The following is a 20,698-nucleotide window of genomic DNA, read 5'->3' as shown; positions in this document are numbered from 1 at the left end:
TAATAGCAAATGGATGGAAAATGCAGAAAACCCTGTGCTCAGCAAAATCTCCCTCTATAGGAAATAGCTGTAAACCACGGTCCAGGATGAACACCAGGCCAGCTTAGGTGTTTCTCAGAGGTTCTGGCTTGATTACATAATGCCTGCTGGCCCAGCCCAGGCGAGCTGGCACCCCTGGAGCTTGGCAAGCCCCCTTTACTCTGTGAGCCCCCTGCCCTGGGCTGGGCAGGCCCCTGGGAAGGCACAGGCTTTCTCTGTGGTTAACAATTGGTCTGTTTAATAACTGACTCCTCCCTCTGCCCCTTCTCTCCTACCCCCAGGCTCCTTTTTCATGGAAAAACAACAGTTTCCATGATGAGCTCAGTGTAGTGGCAGGAACCGAACCTGTCTGGGCCTTCGTCTCCCCATTGGAGGGGTGAGGATTAAGTGACCTGTGGTTTGTGCTCGGAGCCAACATTCCATGATTCTATGGTTTTTCTCATGGAGAAAAGCTTCTCCCTGTTCTTGAGTCTGCAGACCGTGACTGAGTGGGAAGGTTTCCAGGCAGAGCCATCAAGCCCCCCCTCCTGGTTGGCTGTGACTAATCTTGTTCTCTTCCCCACCTAGCAACAATGCACACATACACATAGGGTAGCAAGCAAGCATGCCTCACGTGGCTTGCTTTCATTCATCCATACATCCATCCACCCGTCCTTTCATTCACTTACTCATTCATTTGTTCCATGACAGTTCATTGAGCTCCCACTGAGTCCTGTAGACACAAAGGTGATGGGATCCCCTCCTTGCCGTTGAACTCACCGATTACTAGGGAAGGGATAGCATGTAGGTCAGATAGAACGATGCTGAGTGAAAGGGCTAGGGGAATGGTCCTAAGGACAGAAGTGCCCGCAGCATCACAGAGATACATCCAGCAAGCATCACACTAGACCCAGAGTGTACACATGCCTACGAGGTGCCCTCAACAGTCTGGAGATGATGTCTCTGCTCCTGTGCCCAGGACGGTTGGCCAAGGTCAGGAAGGGCATGCACGTGGGGAAGTCCTGGGAACCAAACCCAGGACCCACGAAGGTCATCGGTTTGGCGATTCTTATCTTGACCACAGTACACAAAGTTCAGGCTTGGGACTCTAAGAGAAGACAGGGGGAGAAAAGTGCCTCATTGTAGAATTCGAGAGCCAGTGTTGTCATGTGCTCCTGCCTTCTCTTGAAGGCAAGAGAACTGAGGCATGGACTGGTCCAGTCACCTGCTCAGCGTTACCCAGCTAGGAAGAGGCTAAGCTAGAAGGGGGCCAGGTCTGCTGACTCCAGGCTGTCTCTGGCCGGCTCTGGTTCAGGCACACTGCTGTAACTGCTTATGCCACCCCGCCCCCCTTCCTAGAACTTTCCCTGGGAGATCCTGAATCAGACTGCCTGGCCGCAGCAAATGCTGCTGTGCTAGCAGACACGGGGTGAGCTCATCCCCTGAGGTGGCGTGGCAGGACTGTAGTGGCAGCTGGGCTTCTGCTCCCGTCTGAAATCATGGATGAAAATAGCTTGCCTGCGGTCCATTGATACTCAATACTCTATCATCAGATTGGGGAAGTCAATTAAAAGTGTCTCGTTTTTCCCCCCTGGGGGCCTGGGAACTGCACAGAAGCCAGAGACCAGTGACCCACAGGAACCAGGCCATAAGTTCCCCTTTACAACTGCACCAAAGTCAGAGGCTGCAGGCTGCACCTCACCATTCTATGGGCTGTGTCAGGCAGCTCCCAGGGACTGGCGACAAGAACTGAGCTCTAGTCTGGAGAATGGGCTCAGGCTCAGGTTGCAGGAACATCTGGTGCTCCTGGAAAATGCACAGGAAACAGCTCAGGACGGGAGGGCCCTGGGATTGCCCTGAAACTTCCTGTGGGCAATGAGGCAGAGGCCAGGAGACCAGGCTGGTATGAGTTGAGAGCGACTGTGGCCGGTGCCAAATGGGACCTCAGGGACACTGGTTAATGCTCAGACCAGGCCAGAGGTATGAGTGCCCAGGGGAATGCAAACGCCTCTCCTGTCACATGGGAAATGCAGAGAGGTGGACCACTTCTCCTCTGCAGCTCAGTGCTGACTCAGGGCCAGGGAACTGGGCTCCTCCAGCCCCACTCCCGCTCTGACATCAAACCGGACCCTTCCTCGAGACCCAGTCCTCTGTGGGCTGTAGGTGTAATGTAGCTCCCTCCACCTTATGACTCAGCTTGCCCCCCTTCCACCTTTGCCCCCCACAGCCCTTCCCCTCTCTAGGCCCCCTGGGGTTCCAGCTTTCCTCAGCTGGCAGGTGATAGCTATGATAGCACCGGGATAAGAGGCTGACCCAGCGTTTCTTCCTACTTAAGAATCTAACACCAGCATCACCTGGAGGGATTGTTAAACCGGAGTGTTGGGCCCTACCTCCAGAGTTTCTGATTCAGTAGGTCTGGAGTGGATCCTAAGAACATGCATTTTGAACAAGTTCCCAGGTGATGGTAATGCTGCTGGTCCAGGGACCACACTTTGAGAGCCACTGTGCTAGGCAATGACTGCATGAGAAGGGGACGAAGCAGTTAGCTGACCTAGCCAAGAAACACCCCCCCCCCCCCCAAGAGGTGACATTACGCTAGGACCTGAATGACAAGGAAGAGCTAGTCGTGCAAAGGTCTAGGTCTTTTTTTTTTTTTTAAGATTTTTTTAAAATTTTTATTTATTTATGATAGTCACACACACAGAGAGAGAGAGAGAGAGAGAGAGGCAGAGAGAGAAGCAGGCTCCATGCACCGGGAGCCTGACGTGGGATTCGATCCCTGGTCTCCAGGATCGTGCCCTGGGCCAAAGGCAGGCGCTAAACCGCTGCGCCACCCAGGGATCCTGGTCTAGGGGTTTCTAAACTCTCCATGGGCACTGGGCAGTTTAGCGAAGCCTACGGAACCCTTCCCAAAGCCATGTTTTCAAATCCATAACATAATACACATCGGGTTGCACAGGAAAATGATGAAATTGAAATCCAGCTCAAGCCACAGCCCGCCCCCCCTCGTTTAAAAATCCCCCCTTCCCCGGAAGGAGTGTTTGGAATAATCCGTGCAAAGTCCCTGGGGTAGAAGGGACTTTGGCAGGTTGGGGGATGAGACTGGCTATGGGCAGGCGGGTGAAAGCGGGGGGCGGCCAGGTGGCTGGCTTTCGCGCCTAGTCCCAGCTGCTGGACTCCCTCCCATCTCCCTCCTACAGATCGCGCTGGCCGCCCGACGGAGAAGGCGGTGTTGGCAGAACCAGAGGGGCGCCGAGGGCACAGGCCCCTCGGGCCTCCTGCCGGCCTGGGGCTGGGACAGGGCGCGAGTCTCGGGCTGTGAGCGCCAACGCCCGGAGCGCGGAGAGCCTGCGGCTCCCTCGGGATTCGGGGGCAGCGCGCGGGGACCGGCCGGGGCGCAGGACGCGCGGCGAGGAGGGGACGCGCCCCCGAGTCGGAGCCCAGGGCTCGCGCGGGTCCCAGGCACCGTGTGACCGGGGGCCAGCGGCTTCCCCGCCCGGGCGGCACGGGCGGCCCCGCCGGCTGAGAAGGGCTGTTTGCGGGGGGAGGCGGAGGCCCCAGGCGGCGGGCGCCCCGAGGCTGCCCAGCCGGGCTGCGGGCGGAGGGGGCCGGGCCGGGGGGCGCCTCCACTCTGCTGCCCGCGGCGCCCGCCCCGGACAGTGGGAACCCGGCGGGGCGGGGGCGGGGCTAGCCTCGGGCACCCCTCCGCCCCCTCCCCTCCGCCCCCTTCTTTCCCTTGCTCCTTCTCCTTCCCCCTTCCCTCTCCTTCCTCCTCCTCGCCCCACCTCCTCCTCTTTCCTCCCGCTCCTCCCCCCATCTCGCCTCCTCCATCCTCGTCTCACCTTCTCCCCCTCTTCCTTCCCCTCTCCCCTCTTCTGCCCCTCCTCTCCCCCGCCCCCCTCCTTTCCCTTCCTCCTCCCCCACCTCTTCGTCCTCCCCCCGCCCTTTCTTCCTTCCGGTCCTCCTCCCTGCAGAGTGGTTGGAAAAAAGGGTACAGCACTGGGGCTGACGCCAGGGCAGACCAGTGCTCAAGACCACCTCTCAGTGCTGCTGCTCCCACCCACCTGGGTCCTTGGTCTTGGAGTCCAGGGCTAGAGACCTGGAGGAGAGGCCTCCCCCACCTGTCCACCGGACAGCTGTTGGCTTCCTGTGTAGAGAATGGGTTCCCCACATTCCCAGGTTCATTGCCACAGCCCCCCATTCCCTCACTCGGATCCTTCAATTGCAATCTGGAGATTGTTTCGGGGAGGCTCCATCATTTATTCAATCAAAAAGCTTTATTGATCAAAACCACAATGAGATACCACTCTAAGTGGTGAGAATGGCTAAAATGAACAAGACAGGAAACAACAAATGTTGGAGAGGATGTGGAAAAAGGGGAACCCTCTTGCACTGTTGGTGGGAATGCCAGCTGGTGCAGCCCCTCTGAAAAACAGTGTGGAGTTCCTCAAGAAGTTAAAAATAGAGCTACCCTACAACCCAGCAATTGCACTACTGGGTATTTACCCGAAAGATACTGATGTAGTGAAACGATGGACGCCTGCACCCCAATGTTCATAGCAGCAATGTCCACAATAGCCAAACTGTGGGTGTCCATCGACAGATGAATGGATAAAGAAGATGTGGTCTATGTATACAATGAAATATTACTCAGCTATCAGAAAGTATAAATACCCATCACTTACATCGATGTGGATCGAACTTAAGGGTATTATGCAGAGTGAAATAAGTCAGAGAAAGACAATTATCATATGGTTTCACTCATTTGTGGAATATAAGAAATTGTGCAGAGGTCCATAACGGAAGGGGGGGGACACTGAGTGGGGAAAAATTAGAGAGGAAGAGGGATCCCTGGGTGGCGCAGCGGTTTGGCGCCTGCCTTTGGCCCAGGGCGCGATCCTGGAGACCCGGGATCGAATCCCACGTCGGGCTTCCGGTGCATGGAGCCTGCTTCTCCCTCTGCCTGTGTCTCTGCCTCTCTCTCTCTCTCTCTCTCTCTCTGTGACTATCATAAATAAATAAAAGTTTAAAAAAAATTAGAGAGGAAGATAAGCCATGAGAACCTCCTAACTCTGGGAAACAAAGGGTTGCAGAAGGGGAGGTGGGTTGGGGGATGGGGTAACTGAGTGACAAGGGCACGGCATTGGGTGTTATCTATATATTGGCAAATTGAACTTAAATAAAAAATAAAAGAGTGCACAAGTTTACCACACCTAAAAACACCACACACAGAAAACTTTATTGAAAAACTGCTCCTTACTGGCTCCAAGTAAGGCCCTAACACAAATTAAAATTCAGTCCCTCTGACATGGAAGACAGAAAGGTATAATAGCATAGTGGTGGAGACAGATATAGAAGCATGAATTCAGTACTTATTGTTTGCCAGGTCTTTGAAAGTAGATAGTATTATCCTCATTTACATATGAGGAGACAGGTACCATAGAAGGTGGACAAAGATAATAGATGAGTGAAATTTCCATTTACAATATATAAAACCCCCAAAAGGTCAATCTCTTAGGTTATAGAGATTGCTTTCAAAACCGACCAGCGTGGATATAATTTAAAAAACTGAAAATGTCAAGTATTGGCAGGACAAGGAGCAACTGGAATTTTCATACACTCCTGGTACAACACGGTGCAAACACTTTAGAAAAATGTTTGGCAGTTCCCACTAAAGCTAAGCCTGCAAAATCCCGGTGATGCAACAGCTCCACTCCCAACTGGACTGAGTGCTTCTATTCACCAAAAAACATTTTTCAGTAATGTTCATAGTCATAGAAGCTTTATTCATGTATACTAGCCCCAAATTGGAAACAACCAAATGTCCATCAACAAGGAAATAAATCATGGTATAGGCATGTGGTGGAATATTATGCAGCAATGAAAAAGCATGCATTAGTGCAGCAGACACAACATAAATGGATCTCACAGATAATATTGAATGAAAAAAAAGCCAGACACAAAGGGGAACATACTGTATGACTCCATCCATATGAGGTTTTAGGACAGGAAAACTGACATAAAATGACAAAGATCAGGGTAGTGGTTACTTTAAGAGGTTATGGACTATGGGGACACACAGAGCCTTTGTGGGAGCTGGAAATGCTCTAAATCTCCATCTAAGCAGTGGTTGCACTAGCATAAGCATGCATAAAAACTAACCACGCTCCACACTGCAGATCTATGTACTTCACATCATGTAAGTTATGTCTCAATTTAAATAAAACAAAGAGCTCCTGCCAATCTACAGGAAAAGCTAGGAAATACAAACATTTTATCAGCAAAGACTATACATTGGTAATTCACAGAAAGAGAAGTCCTAAGAGCTAACAAGTATTTGAAAAGATGCCCAATCTCACTAGTAGTTAGACAAATATAGATTGAAACATCTGATCACTCCACAACCGTGAGAATGACAAATATTAGCAAAGTGGACAGTACCAAGTGTTGGCCAAGATGTGGGGAGCTGCGCTGCTGGAGGGGATATGATTAGTTGGCTTAGGCAGTGCGAAAGCAAGCAAGCCAGCAGCCCTTGGTGATATCAAGTAAGCGCACACCTTGGAACCCAGAGATCCAACTCTCAGTGCTTGAACAGGTTGGCAAGGGGGCCAGAAGGATAACATGTTCACTGGGACATTTTAAATGGGAATGCTGCGTTGTACTCAACCTTGGTATTCCTCAAAGGAAGGGATAAGTCAGGTGGTGGGACACACTATGGAATGTTAAACAGTAGTTAGAAGCAACAAATTTGTAATTGCTGAATGTGCATACATGGATCTCAAAAAAATAGAATGAATTGAAACAATTCTAGATTGAAACAGAACTAGATTTCCAGCATGGTACCACATATATAAAATAACACCCTCCCCCCACGCACACACACACACACACACGCACACACAATTGCCCTGCACATTTTATGAAAATATGTGCATATTTAAGGGCATATGGTAAACATCAGAGTAGATGCTTAAGGGAGATTGAAAATAAATATTGGGGAAGAAAGAGAAATAGAAAATAAAATAGAACCCGGTCATTCTACTTCAAGAGAGAAATGAAAGCATATGTCTACACTGAGACTTCTTTTTTTTTTAAGATTTTATTTATTTATTCATGAGAGACACAGAGAGTCAGAGACAGAGGCAGAGGGAGAAGCAGGCTGCTTGCGGGGAACCTGATATGGGACTTGATCCCAGGACCCTGGGATCACAACCTGAGCCAAAGGCAGATGCTCAACCACTGAGCCACCCAGGTGTCCCTACACTGAGATTTCTATATGCATGATCATAGAAGCTTTATTTGTGATAGCTCCAAACTAGAAACAACCCAGGTGTCCATCAACAGATAAATGGATGAACAGATTTTACCTCAACCATACAATGGAATGCTACAATTAAAGAGGAAAAAAAAAAAAACACTGATACGCACAACAATATGAATGACTCCAAAAATAATTATACTCAATGACAGAATCCAGACTGTATCATGCCACTCACATAAACTCCTAGAAAATGTGAACTAGTCTAGAGTGAGAGAAAGCAGATGAGTGGTTGCCTCCAGAGTGGGGGGTAGGGAGAGAGGAGAAGTGGGCAGAGGGATTACCAAAGGGTTTGAGGAAACTTTTGGGGGTGGAAGATTTGTGCCTTATCTTGATCATGGTGCTGATTTCTCAGGTGTATACATATGCTGAAACTCATCAGATTGCACACTTTAAATATGTGCAGTTTGTTTAATGTCAATTGAAGCTACAAAAATAAAAGAAAATAAGAAGAGGGTTTTGCATTAACTGATACTGATAATATACCTGGAACCAAAGGATGTGGTGATTAACCCACCTTGTTGCCCTTGAAATTAAAGCTAACAAAAACCAAAAACGAAGACAGCACATAATAAAGCTTAGCTGGTTAAATGGCATGCTCAGGCCCTGCAACTGGGATGCTGATTCCTACACTACCAGGATGACCTCTGTGGCTCAGGGCTTGAGCTAGTTCAAGGTTCTCTGTAAGCACTTGTGTTTGGTGAAGGCATTCATCCAAGCCCTACGGTCATCTCTAAGAAAGGCTCTGGGCACTCAGAGATGGGGGATAAGGTCTCTAGGCCCTCCCACCCACTTGGACAGAGAGTCACAAAGCTAGGTGAAGTCAGGGAGGGCTTCCTGTAAGAGGTGATGCTTGAGTTCAGAGGTGTGTGGGTCAGAGTAAACACTTGCTATTATCTGTATTATTATGGCTCCCCATGATCTTAGAGAGAGGAAAACGGAGAGGAAGACTGAGTTCCAGGAAGCAGGCCCTGATGGGTGAGTGTGTGGGAGAGGTGGAGGTGGGCATGTGCAGGCCCTGATGGGTGAGTGTGTGGGAGAGGTGGAGGTGGGCATGTTGATTGGATTTGGCTGTGACCAGGGAATAGTTCAAATTACAGGGGAAGTCTTTTCAGGGCTGGTTGCCATCCCCTGGAAAGTAAGCGTCCCAAAAGACATGGAGGCTCAGGTGTAACGAAGACTCCCCCCAAGTATTCACCTGGCCTGGAGCTTTGAGTGGGTGACCCAGAGTCTCAGCAGTAACCTGACATCCTGAGCAATCTAATCTGCAGATGCTTTAATCCATCAAGAGTGTCCTCACTGGGCCTCTGTCTGCTCCAAGCACAATAGGAAATCCATCAGTGTTGGGTTCCTCCCTTGCTTTCTTCCTTTCCCCACACACTTACAGGCTCTGCTCAAGACCTACCCACAGGGCCACTGTCCGCATCAGGCCATGACCAGGGCAGGTGGATCCCGAGTCCCAGGAAGTGTCCGGCAAAGGCTGCAGGGATGAGCAGCCCCTCAGCCATGTGGAGGGCGGCGGCTGTTCTTGATTCCCTGCCATGAAAAAGCCCCATTGTGGGGTCTTTGAAGGAGGATATATTTATTTTGTTTCCTGAGCTGTGTGAACAGTGCACTGTGCCACCAGGATTGAGAGGGCTCTGTGTGGCTGGGGAGGGATTACGTCCCCCTCCTGGGTGGTGTGATGTCAAAAGGCCCCATTCAGTGGGGGCTGGCAGCCCACCAGCAGCCCCAGACTCCTGAGCTGTCCCTGGGGGGCAGCTTGGTTTCCCTCTTTCTCTCTGAAGGAGGGGCTTGGGGCTAGGTGTGGGGCGGGAGGGGGCGGGGGGGGGGGGGGCTCAGGCAGCCGTCTGAGGCCTAGTCCCTGAGTCTCCAACCTCTTCAAATTCAGGAGCTGTCCTCCTCCGAGGTGGAGCAGGGATGCAAGACTGCTGCTTGATCCCTGACTCACTTCCTGGAAGGACCTCTCATTTCTGCTTGAGATGTTACTTTGAAGGGAAGTTTCACACCAGATCACAGAGATTTGCTAAAGGCAAACTTCGCTATACAACTCCAAATCCACGCTCTGAATTTATGTGCATATCATTTCTATGATTATTTTGTGAATAGCACAACTGTGTTATGTTATGCTTGGTGTGGGTGTGGGTGTGAATGTTGAGTGTGTGAGTGTGTGTGTGTGTGTAGTGTTAATTTGTTCACAGGAAATGTTTTAAACACATCTTAATTTTTGCAACCCTGTTCTGGCATTTTTCTGTTTTTTAGTACAATGGGAGCCTCAGTACCTGGAAATGGACCTGGAGTCTCTTGGGCTGAGGGCCCTTGGCAAAGGGACCCTGCGTCTTGAGCATGTCTGGACACGAGCGGTGAGGTGAGTGGGCAGGGTGCCTAAGTCTCTGGGCAACCATGGGAACAGTGGGTGGTGGGGCCAGGTATCCTGCCAATAGCCAGAGAGGCCAGGAAGAGGGTCCTTCCTCAAAGTTGGCTGGTTCCCCAGGGGATCAGGCCATTGGTAGGGAACGTGAAGTTCAAGTCTTTGCTGGGCTGTTCCTAGTCTCTCCCCTTATGCCAGTCTCCCAGGTCAAGCATGGGCTGCCTCTCACGGGACATGATCCCCACCTCTGCTCAGGAAACCCCACTCAGGTCTCTACTGTTCTGTCCTCACATGGTCTGCCTGGCTCCACTAACAGAACAGGTGTGACCTGTATGTGACCCCTGTATGAGGGGCAGAACCCAGAACCCCTTGGGCTTGTCCCTCCATCCATCAGCTCATCAACCCAAAATCAGGCTGCCATGGGGTCTTACGTCAGTGAGAAGGTAGCTCATTGTCTCCTTCCTGCTCAATGGGCTGGCCTCCTGCCTCTAGTTTCAGCTGTCTCTGCCTCACTGAGTGACCAAAGGAATTCACCAAGCTTTGGTTCTCCCATCTGCACAGGATTCCATTGGTTGGTCTCAGGGGGCCCTCTCAGCTCCGATTTTCTGTAAGCCTTGGAAACCGGATGCAGGTATAAATGGGATCCGATGGGAAATCTTTACATGGGCATCTGGAAGGTCACACTGGGATGCTGGCAACTCCGTGTGCCCCAACGCAGCCTGAAAGGAATTTTCTCCTGGCCATTTGCATCCATGCTCCTGGGAAGGTTAAAGATGTTTGACTAATATACAACCCTTCTCATCCTTTTTCCTCTTTGAAAAGAGCCATAGGGTGACGGGCACTGAGGGGGGCAGTTGACGGGATGAGCACTGGGTGTTATTCTGTATGTTGGCAAATTGAACACCAATAAAAAATAAATTTATTATTGAAAAAAAAAAAAGAAATTGCCATAGAGGAGGGCGTGATGCCGGCATTTGAAAGAGAGATGGGTAGTGTAGAGAGGAGGCTAAGGAGGGAAGGCATTGGAAGCTGGTAAGGAAAGGCTCTGCTCAGCCCTGGGGAGCCCTGAGCACCCAGCTGCCTATCCTAAAATAGGGTCTGTTTTGGGATTATGGCCCAGTCTCAGGAGAGACAGAGGGCCCCCCCCCCCCCAAAAGAAGGAAGAGGGCCATTTGCTGTCCAGTAAGGCCTCCTGGTGGGGAGGCATCTCCATGTGTGGAGTAACTGGGCACACACTCTTGGCCTTGATCTTGTACTCAAGGGTGAAAGGAAGGTGAGGGGCTGTGGGTTCTGTGAGAGGCCAGGATCACCTGGGCTGGGCATGGCTTAAATGCCTGGTGGATGCATATGTGAGCAGCCTTAGCTCAGATATGACAATTACCCTGGGTTTGGGGAATAAGGCTCTGGCTTCCCTGGAACATGACCTAGTCATCCCAGAGTAAGCTGGAGTGTTCTTGAAGGATAAAGGATGGATTCATGGGTAGATGGATGGATAAAATCAAAGCAGTCTAAGGGAGGAATCCCTAATCTTTTGTAGATGACTAATTTCTATAACAAGAGAGGAAAGTGAAATTTTATCTCAATGTTTTGAGCCAGATGGACTAAGAGAATGGATTCTGGTTGGGGTTATGGAAATAGTCAGCAAAGGGGCAGTGGAGAGAGATACACTGTGGGAACCAAGGGAGGAGGACATATTAGGAAAACAAATAATGTCCAATCTCAAGGAGCTCAAAGAGAGGGAAAGCAAGTTGGATTTTCTCTTTGCTGGATCCTGGGAGACAATTTTAGTAGACTGTTGGCAAGGGCTAAGGAGGGGTTGTCTCTGCTCCTGGAAGACAGACAGGAATGCCTCTGGCTTTTGCATTGTGCTTTGCAGAGGTGAAACCTTATTTCAGTACAGCCAGCACATTCACAAAGTACAGACATACTGCCTGCAATGTCCGAATAGGACTCCATCAGGACAGAGTTCCCCAAAATAGACCATATGCTCTATTGTCTCCCATCTAGTCATTTATGAGTGATACTATAGTGCATTGGGAAAAGCCCAGTGCCAGATGTCAGAAGATCTGGTTTCTGATCCAGCCTCTGATACCAACCAAGTGGATTTCCTTGGCCAGATCATTCAGCTGGATTCCTTTATCCGTGCACCAATGAAGTTACTTACCACTCCTTATCTGCTGTTGCTGTTCATATTGGACCCCCCCCCCCATAAATGTATTACCTTGCCTATGGTGACTGCTCAGTAAATACATTTGTTGATTGGATGGCTAGGTGGATGAACAAGTTCTGGAGCTTAGTTTGCATATCTATAAACCAGGGGGTATGAATTCAAGCTTCCTGAGGTCCCTTCCATCTCCAGTCATTTATGACTAAATATATATATTTTGTCATAAGCAGTGTTCTTCCAAAGTTTCTTCGACCTGGCTCATCTGAGGCAATTTGGCTTTTGTAGATTATTTAATTTAATCTCCTTGAGGGTAGAGACTGTGCCATGTATCATCACAGCTCCAAAGCCTAACTTCTATGACCAGTAATAAGATCTTAGCAGATAAACATGAAGCCTTCATTGACTGAAAAAGTAAATCACTTCCAACTATACTTTGATCCTCTAGGAACACATTCAAAGATATGTAGCATGTGGTTCTAATGCCATCATGTTGCCAGCTGATCAAGGATTATCCTGATGACAGGACAGGATGTGTCCGATGGCCAATTTCTGGTGTGACATCTGCATGTGGCTTTTTAACTTCAAGTTTGGGCTTGTCCCTCCATCCATCAGCTCATCAACCCAAAATCAGGAAGCATCATGTCCAGGCCCCAGGCACAGTATAAAAGGGATCCTGATGACTTGGAAAATGTCCAGAGGCAAGTGGCCAGGATGGTGAAGGGTCTGGAAATGACCATGAAGTGAGGAGTGATTAACAGAACCAGAGGAATAAGCCAGAGAAGATGGAGACATGGTAACTACTGAGAATATCTGAAGGGTTGTTACAAAGTGTGTTGTCCAAGCCAACTTGGACTAGGGTAGTTTTTATCCCTCCAAGGGCCTCCTGAGAACAGACCTGCCCCTGGCAAATGTAAAGTAACAGGGAGGCCAATTTCAGTTCCACTTAAGAACTCCAGAAGATTTTTCTGATCCGACGTATAAGAACATAGATTTGACCACCCAGTGAAGTAGAGAATGGGTGACAATTGCCAAGGATGAAGGACAGGAGATTGTCAGAGGCTGGGTGGTTGCACTAGGTGACTTCTGAGGTCCCTTTCAATGTAAAGATTCCAGGATTCTAGAGAATTTTGCACTAGAGGAAAAAGAAAGCTCCTTGCTTTGTCAATTTAGAAACAGTCCTCTGGTCTTAGCCGTGGTTCATCTCATTCCTGGCTGGTGTCCTCTAAACACATTTCTCTATTCGGCGGTTTTGGCCTTCCAGCTGAAGTGACTATAAACCTCTCTCCTCTTCATCTTAAAAAAAAAAAAAAAAAAAAAAAAAAAGATAAAAAGATCTTTTTCTTTTCCAAATAAAGAGCTAGGAGGTCTTGGGAAGCCTGTACCCAAATGGAGGAATTCCATTTAAAAAAATCATTAAATAATTAAACAAATAAGCAGTAAACCTCCAAGCCAAAATTAGATGACCAAATTCAATTGGCCCAGCTGTCCAGAAAACAGAGCTTTTGTCTGTCTTCTAGATCTCTTCAAGGATGATGGATTTGCCTGACCCGAGATTGGACTCATTAAATTCACATCTGGGGATAGGTAGATGGGAAACCCTCTGAAGCTCAGACCTCCTGATGGTGGTTGGAGAGGGAGAAACGTGGTCTCCATGGCAACTCCCTGGGGCAACCAGGACAGCCTCTTTTCACCTGGAGCCAAGCCTTCGAACTCAGCCACTCAGCCCAAGGTTTGTACACCAGGGGCCTCCTATCTGGTGGTTGGTGATGTCAGTGGAGCCTGTGATGGAGTGATTTTCTTGGAATTATGCAGAATGTGGCCCATAAAAAAGAAATGAATCTATCAGCTGCAAGGCTGAAAATAAAAACTGATTCACAACCACTTTATTTGTGACAATACCACGCCAACCAGAAGTCTCCCTTGGCTCCCCCACCCAGGGCTCTGTTGGGTTTTCTTTTCATAGTAGCACAAACTCTCAGAGTCAGAATGGCTCTCTGGGCTCATCCAACCCCCTCATTTTACAGATGAGGTTTCGTTTGAAGCTTAGTTCCAAGAGGGCTTGGCGTCCAACAGGAAAGCGTTAACATTTTCCAGAAGCAGCCCTAGCCTCCCAACTGAAGGCTACTTTAACATGTAAGTCCACGTCTTGTTTCAATTAGCTCTGGTGCTCTGGGCACAATTACTGGAAAATGGGTGAGTTGAGGGTTGAGGAAGTGATGTCACTGGAGACCCCAGGTAAAATCCGGGTGATGACGGGATGACAGCCACCAACAGAGCCCTCACTTGTTTGGTTAGTGATGGAGGGAGACACGGGGTACTGCTTCTGGAGCTGGTTCTAGGTGGTAGCTGCTGGTCACCAGGGGCCACTACTGGGAGAGGCAGGTCAGCGAGGTGGGTAACAGACACAAGGGCGCCGCCTCTTGGTTGCAGAGATCATGGGGCTCCCTGTTTGGATCCTTTGTGGGCAAAGGAACTGTATGTAGCTTAATTTGCTGGGCCTCTTCTCCAGGGGTTTGAGATGTTTGAAGAGGAGCCTTTTTACCAGCCACATCCTCAACACTATCATCCCCTTCACCAACCAGGGCTCATCCACCTGCTAGGTCTTTCAAGGAAACTAGGTTCTATTACCCTGACGAGGTGTCACAGAGGAAGGGTTCAAATTGCCTGGAATCATACTCTGTCTATAAACCCACAGGAGACCCTGCCTGCATGGGTTTCTCATCCGTGTGTGTGTGTGTGTGTGTGTATGTGTGTGTGTGTGTGTGGTGTTTTGGGGGAAGGGAGGGTAGAGGAGGGAGGTTGAGCCGTTAATGCTGACAATTGCAAGTCTGTTCTGAAGCCAGAGGAAAAAATTAGTACAGACTAAAGAAAGAAAATTTCAGGGTTTCCAAGAATACTTAAATAATTGCTGTTATTCCGGCCCTCAGATTGGTGGTTTGTTTGAGTAATGGCCTGGCAGGAGTCTTTGACACCACACTTTGTCCTGGAGGCCAGGCTGGCTCTGTCATGCCTGTGGGGGATATCCTAAGGGCATGTGATATTCGGGGGTCCTTGGTGGCCAGGCGAAGTGATGAAACCTTGGGCTACAAGGTGAGGTGGTAAAGATGGCATTTCACTGTGGGAGCGCATGTCCACAGGCTTGTAGCCAGTCAGATATGTGGGCCTTCTCTGAGGTGTGAGTTCCCTACCCTGCAGATGCCTAACCTATATTATTACCCAGTGAGATCTCAGTGCATAGAAGGAGGCTACAGATGTCCTTATCACTTGGGGGCACCCTCATCTTGCATCATGCTGCCCTGGGTTGAGCTGGAGGCTCGGTGCTTGCGGGATCCCTGAGCATCCGCTTTGTCCCTTGTGTCTTTGTGTGTATGGTTGGGATGTGATTGCTTTATCGGTCATGATTTGTTCAGGTGCCTCTTCCCCACATAGGTAAGGACATCAGCTCCCTAGGAGAGAAGGGAGTCTTTTCTGGAGCTCTCAGAGGAGCAGTAGGGCTGGATCCTGGAGGCCCAAGATCGGGTCCCAACTCTGCCATTAAGTGACTGTGTCCTTTTGAGCAAGTCATTTAATCCTGCCAAAAAAATGATGGGGGCAGGACTCAGCCCATATCCTCAAATACTGAAGGTTGTGACCCATCAGCCAGGGTTCATGACATCCATTTGGGCAGAGTAAATACAAGCAGCCCTACTCGAGGTGGGCTGCCTGTGAGCTCTGGGAATTGACTCTTCCCTTCCCTGGGGACTCCCACACCAAGCTCAGCAATCTTTCCTTTCTGACTTTTGAAACACCACCTTTCCAGGAGAGTAGGGCTCTTGAACCACTGTCATACCCCCTGAGTAACCTGAGTGTTTTCAGGGAACCCTACATGCCCCCTCTACACATTGCTTCCTAGGTGATCTTCCAAGGGTGGCCAATGTAACTTCCTCTTTTGCTAGAACAGAAACACACACACACACACACACACACACACACTCACACAGAGGCTAAATCTGTTTCAGAACACTGTCATCTCCCTTAAGAGATGTCATTGTAAAGTTGAAGTGTGTAACTCTTGTTTCTCAGGGTGTACCCACTCACAACAGATAGATTCAAGACCTGGTTGCAGTAGAAGTGGTTTTAGTGTTTGAGTTCAGGGTCCCTCTCTCACTTCTTGGAACAGCCCTCATTGGGTATCTACCATTTTCTTATACTGAAGGACAATCCCAGAGGCTACTCCGTTAAGTGAATGTTGCTGTCCTGATGACAATTCAACCATGGCTTCCCACCAAGTCCCAAATACTTAATGTAGTACCCAGGCTGCAAATGGCCTGTCCCTGCCAGATTCTGCATCTTGATAGCTCTCTCTCTTTCTCTCTCTTTCTCTCTTTCCCCACCTCCCCCAACACTGCTCTGTTCTCCCTGCCCTTTGCTTCTCCTACCTATTGTGGCAAGTGGCCCCGGGGGGTGGGGGTGGGGGGGTGGAGCCCTAGTTCAGAAGAGAGCTCCTCATTTCCTCAGGATCTGCATGACAGACAACAGTCAACTCTGTGGAAAGTGTTTTAATCCAAATAATAAAAAATAAGACAGCAATCCACCTTCCTCAAAGATTTCAATAGTTACCTTCTGTAGGGTCATATAATGGGGTTCTCAAAAATCCCTGAGTGGGAAGGAAGGCAGGACCACTGTGATAAATGTGAGACATCGCTGGTAGGATCTAGACTCCTTGCCATGCCCCCGAGGACTCTCCTTGCTCACTTGAAGACCTTTGGCACTTGGAGAGCACCACAAGGGGGAGCCCTGAGCATAAACCCAAGACTGGCTTTACTCCCACCTGAGAAGAAAGTAGTCCAGGGACCAGCTGACTTATTCCTCCAAGGCAAGCTTCCTAGGTTCCTTTGAAGGTCCTGGGATGGACTATAGGTTGTCTTTAAAGGCCCTGCAACTCCATGCAATATTTTGGGCATAAGTACATGTATATTTCTGGAATGAGGGTCCAAAGTCATATTCTCAAAGAGATTTTGAGAACAAAAGATTAGGAGCTTCCAAGGGGCCTTCTCATAACTCCCAAAGGAGCAGGGTTTCCCATTATTGCTGAACCAAACAGAGGAAATCAGGGAGCATGGATTTAAGATTCCCTCTGGGTTTGGCTATCTGAAGCAATGACCTCCCTTAGCATCTAGAGAAATGTGTTCAGAAACATTTGGTAGCCTGTCGGAGCATTTATTTTGTCCAGATTGTCTCCTTCCTGGACTACAGAATCAGAGCATCCCCGGGTTGAGGGACCTTGCAGCTTTCTCTACTTTACACCCTATCCTGGGTCACCCATCATTTCTCAGAGAGGGCCCCGTACAGTGTTGGTCAAAGTGGAGTTGGTGGGTTTGTGTTGGTGGCAGACTGTTACTGGTCCACAGGGAGGTTAGTACAGAGAGTGAGAGTAGGCATTTGGAAACTTTTATAGCAACTTGACATTGTTGAAAGACCCAAGAGAATGATCAGAGTCAGCAAATGTGGCTTGGAGTTTAGTTTTGTGCAGGAGCGTGTTTGGTGGCACAGCTGTGATAGGAAAAGTAATTACCCAGATTAAGGAGATTGGGCCAGAATGTGAATCAATGCACTGCTTCCCTTCATCGAGAATGTCTTGCCAAAAAAAAAAAGAAAGAAAGAAAAAGAAGAAAATAGCGAAATTAACAGGCTTAGTGAGGAAAGAAAAAGTGTGAGTTACAGAAAGCTAAGATGTTAAGCTGAAAATGATTGTCTTTATCATGTGTGTTAGTACGGGAGCTGGCTGTAAACAACTATTGTCCCATACAAAGTAAAATGGTTATTAAAGGGAAGGTCCTGTGGAAAAATTCATTCTACGGAATAAACTCTTGGAATTTCTGCAGCAAACTTTTTAAATATGTCGATTGGACAACCAGATTTGTGTATTTATCCAATATCCTCAGTTATTTTTGATGACCTGAATACTTCCCCGCCAGGAAAGGACTGTGCCATGCTTTTTATTAAAATTTTTTTCGTGTTATATCATTTTTACTAAATTAGCCATTCTATGCACATATGTCAGATGAATCTTCCAGAAACTTCATTTTTTAAATCATGTCATCACCCTTCTCAAAAATCTCAAACATTTTCAAAAAAGGCGAAAAATCCAAGCTTCTCTACGTGACAGTTAAGATCCCCTGTAACTGGGCACTGACTCATGTTTCCAGCCTTAGTACTGGCTGCCTTTTTAAAAAATAAAAATGAAAATAAAATAAAATAAAATAAAAAATAAAAAATAAAAATGGTATATATTTAAGGGGTAAATATGATTGTTTGCTATATAGATACACAGTGACGTGATTACTAGGATCAAGTTATTTATCATATCATCCCCTCCCAGTTAGCGTGCGTGATGAGAATATCTGTAATCTTCTCTCTTAACAAATTTCCAGGATGCAATTCAGTCTTAACTATGGTCACCATTCTAAACATTAACCTCTGGACTTACTCATCCTATGTAACTACAATGTTGAACCCTTTGACCAACATCTCCTGACTACTCCCATAGCCTGCCCCTGGTAACCACTCTTTGTTCTACTTTCTGCTTCTATGAATTTAATTTTTTTTAATTTCACATATAAGCGAGATCATGCAGGGTTTTCTTTAAATTTCTGTGTCTGGCTTATTTCATTTAGCATTATGTCTGCTAAGTTCATCCATGTGGTTGCAAATGGCAGGGTCTCCTTCTTTTGGGGGGCTGAATGGTATCCCTGTGCGTGTCTGTATGTATATGTGTATGTATACATTTCTTTGTCCATTCATCTATCAATGGACACTAAGGTTGTTTCCGTATCACCATGCTTTCCAATATCAGATAAGATCAAAGGACAAAAACAAAGAATTAGAAATTTGGGAAAAAAAATAGAATTTCTACAGATTGTTGTAATGTGGTCCATAATTTGGGGTGCCCGGCTGGCTCTGTCAGTGGAGTACGCAACGCTTGATCTCAGGGTTCTACGTGTGCGCTTCACCTTGGATATAGAAATGACTTAAAAATAAAATCTTAAGAAAATGCCTTACATAATTTAAAACACTTATCAACAAGGTAGCATATGCGTAACTTGATGCTGCATATTTGTAAAAAGTTGTCAGTTTACAGAATGATGAAACTCTTTGAATTTTGAATAAATTGGAATGGAATGGAATTTTGAATTTGACTGGATTTTATTTTCCATCAAAAAAATCCATGCATAATAAATTCATGGTTCCAGAATCCATTTTCCACTGAAAGATTATTTAAATTTAAGTATAATTTTTCAGGGTAGTTGTCGAAACTGGCTACTGAAGAAGTACTGGAGATGAATGTTTTAAAGCCTCATCATTTAGCTTGCCTTGGGTAAAGGTTAAAAAAATAAATATCCTGAGCTTGGCAAAACTTTTTAAAAATCTCTGTCCATCCCTACACTCCTATGAGACTGATTTCTTGTACAGAAATCTAAACTGTGAAACAGTTTAGAGGCACGTCGTCTCCTGTGACTAGCATTGTCATCAATTCAACCTAAATATATAAGATTTTTGTTCAAAATGTGTGATACAGTGTGATACAAAAGAGTGATACAGTGAATACCCATCTGCCCACTGCCTAGATTCTTCAATTAACATACATAATCCCTCCATCATGTGTCTTTTTTTAAATCTACTTGAAACATCAGTATACACCACTTCAGCCCTAAACACTTCAGCATTCCTAAATATTTCAGCATTCCAGGGTTTGATATTTATTCATGGTTATTTTTTATTCTTTGAGCTAAATTGTTTTAAAGATTTTATTTATTCATGAGAGACACAGAGAGAGAGGCAGAAACATAGGCAGAGGGAGAAGCAGGCTCCTTGAGGGGAGCCCAATGCAGGACCCAAACCCAGGACCCTAGGATCATGACCTAGCCAAAGGCAGACGCTTAACCACTGAGCCACCCAGGTGCCCCTCAAGCTAAAATTTTTATGTAGTGCTATGCACACGCCTTGAGAGTGCCAGTCAGTGAGTTTTGGGAAATGTGAAAACCTGTGTGTTGCAAACATCTGAAAATTTAGAGCGATTTCATCACCCCAGAAAGTTTCCTCATGCCTTTTCTTAGTCCATGACCCCACCCAAGAGGGGACCACTGTTCTGATTTTTCTTCCCGCCGTAGATTAGCCTATGCCAAAATCCTACAGTATATACTATTCTGTGCCGGGCTTCTTTCACTCAGCATAGTTTTTGAGATGCATTCATGTTGTGTGTGTGTGTGTGTGCTTCATTCCCTTGTACTGCTGAGTCACATGCTATGTCTGACTATGTCACCACAGGTTTTGCTGTTTTTCCTGTTGATTTCCAACTTCTGATCATTATGAAAAAGCTGCTATGAACATTCTTGCACACATCTTGTAGAGTATGCTTTCACTTGTGTTGAGAGAATAGCAAAGACAGGAGTTGCTGCTGGCTCATAGGGTGATCGAACGTTCACTACCTTCGCTGGTGAGGCATCCAGCACATGTCAGCTTGCGCATTTCCTGTAACTTTCCATCTCAAGGGCTCGCTGTTCCACGGGCACTCTTAACCCCCTAGATCTTACAACTCTGATGCACACAATCTCTTGATAGTCTTTGCACAGCTCTTCGCTCTATCTGGGACAGGGCCACCTCTTTCTTGCCCTCCAGTTCTCAAATGACATGTCACTTGCATAGAAGGATGTTCTAATAGTAGCGTCTGCCCATCATGCTCCATTCTATGACCCTATTTTGTCTTCTTCATCTTGCACATCACTGCTAAAAGTTCTCTTTAAAGTATTTAACAAGTTTATGGGTTTGTTGTCTGACTCTCTGA

General features: G+C 47.5%; 1 long non-coding RNA gene across 1 annotated transcript in view; it reads left to right on the top strand.

The window, feature by feature from the left end:
- The window catches only part of LOC111095218, a 119,157-nt gene that overhangs the window by 88,082 nt on the left and 10,377 nt on the right, over positions 1–20,698 (top strand). The window contains exons 2-4 of the long non-coding RNA XR_005357043.1: positions 9,599–9,704; positions 13,392–13,603; positions 13,899–14,007. This is a non-coding gene — a long non-coding RNA (uncharacterized LOC111095218). The remainder of the gene's footprint in view (positions 1–9,598; positions 9,705–13,391; positions 13,604–13,898; positions 14,008–20,698) is intronic.

Source organism: Canis lupus, chromosome 3, assembly GCF_011100685.1.
Source record: "Canis lupus familiaris isolate Mischka breed German Shepherd chromosome 3, alternate assembly UU_Cfam_GSD_1.0, whole genome shotgun sequence".
NCBI lineage: Eukaryota > Metazoa > Chordata > Mammalia > Carnivora > Canidae > Canis > Canis lupus.
The sequence above is the reverse complement of the archived record's forward strand: the minus strand, read 5'-3'. Positions and strand labels throughout refer to the sequence as shown.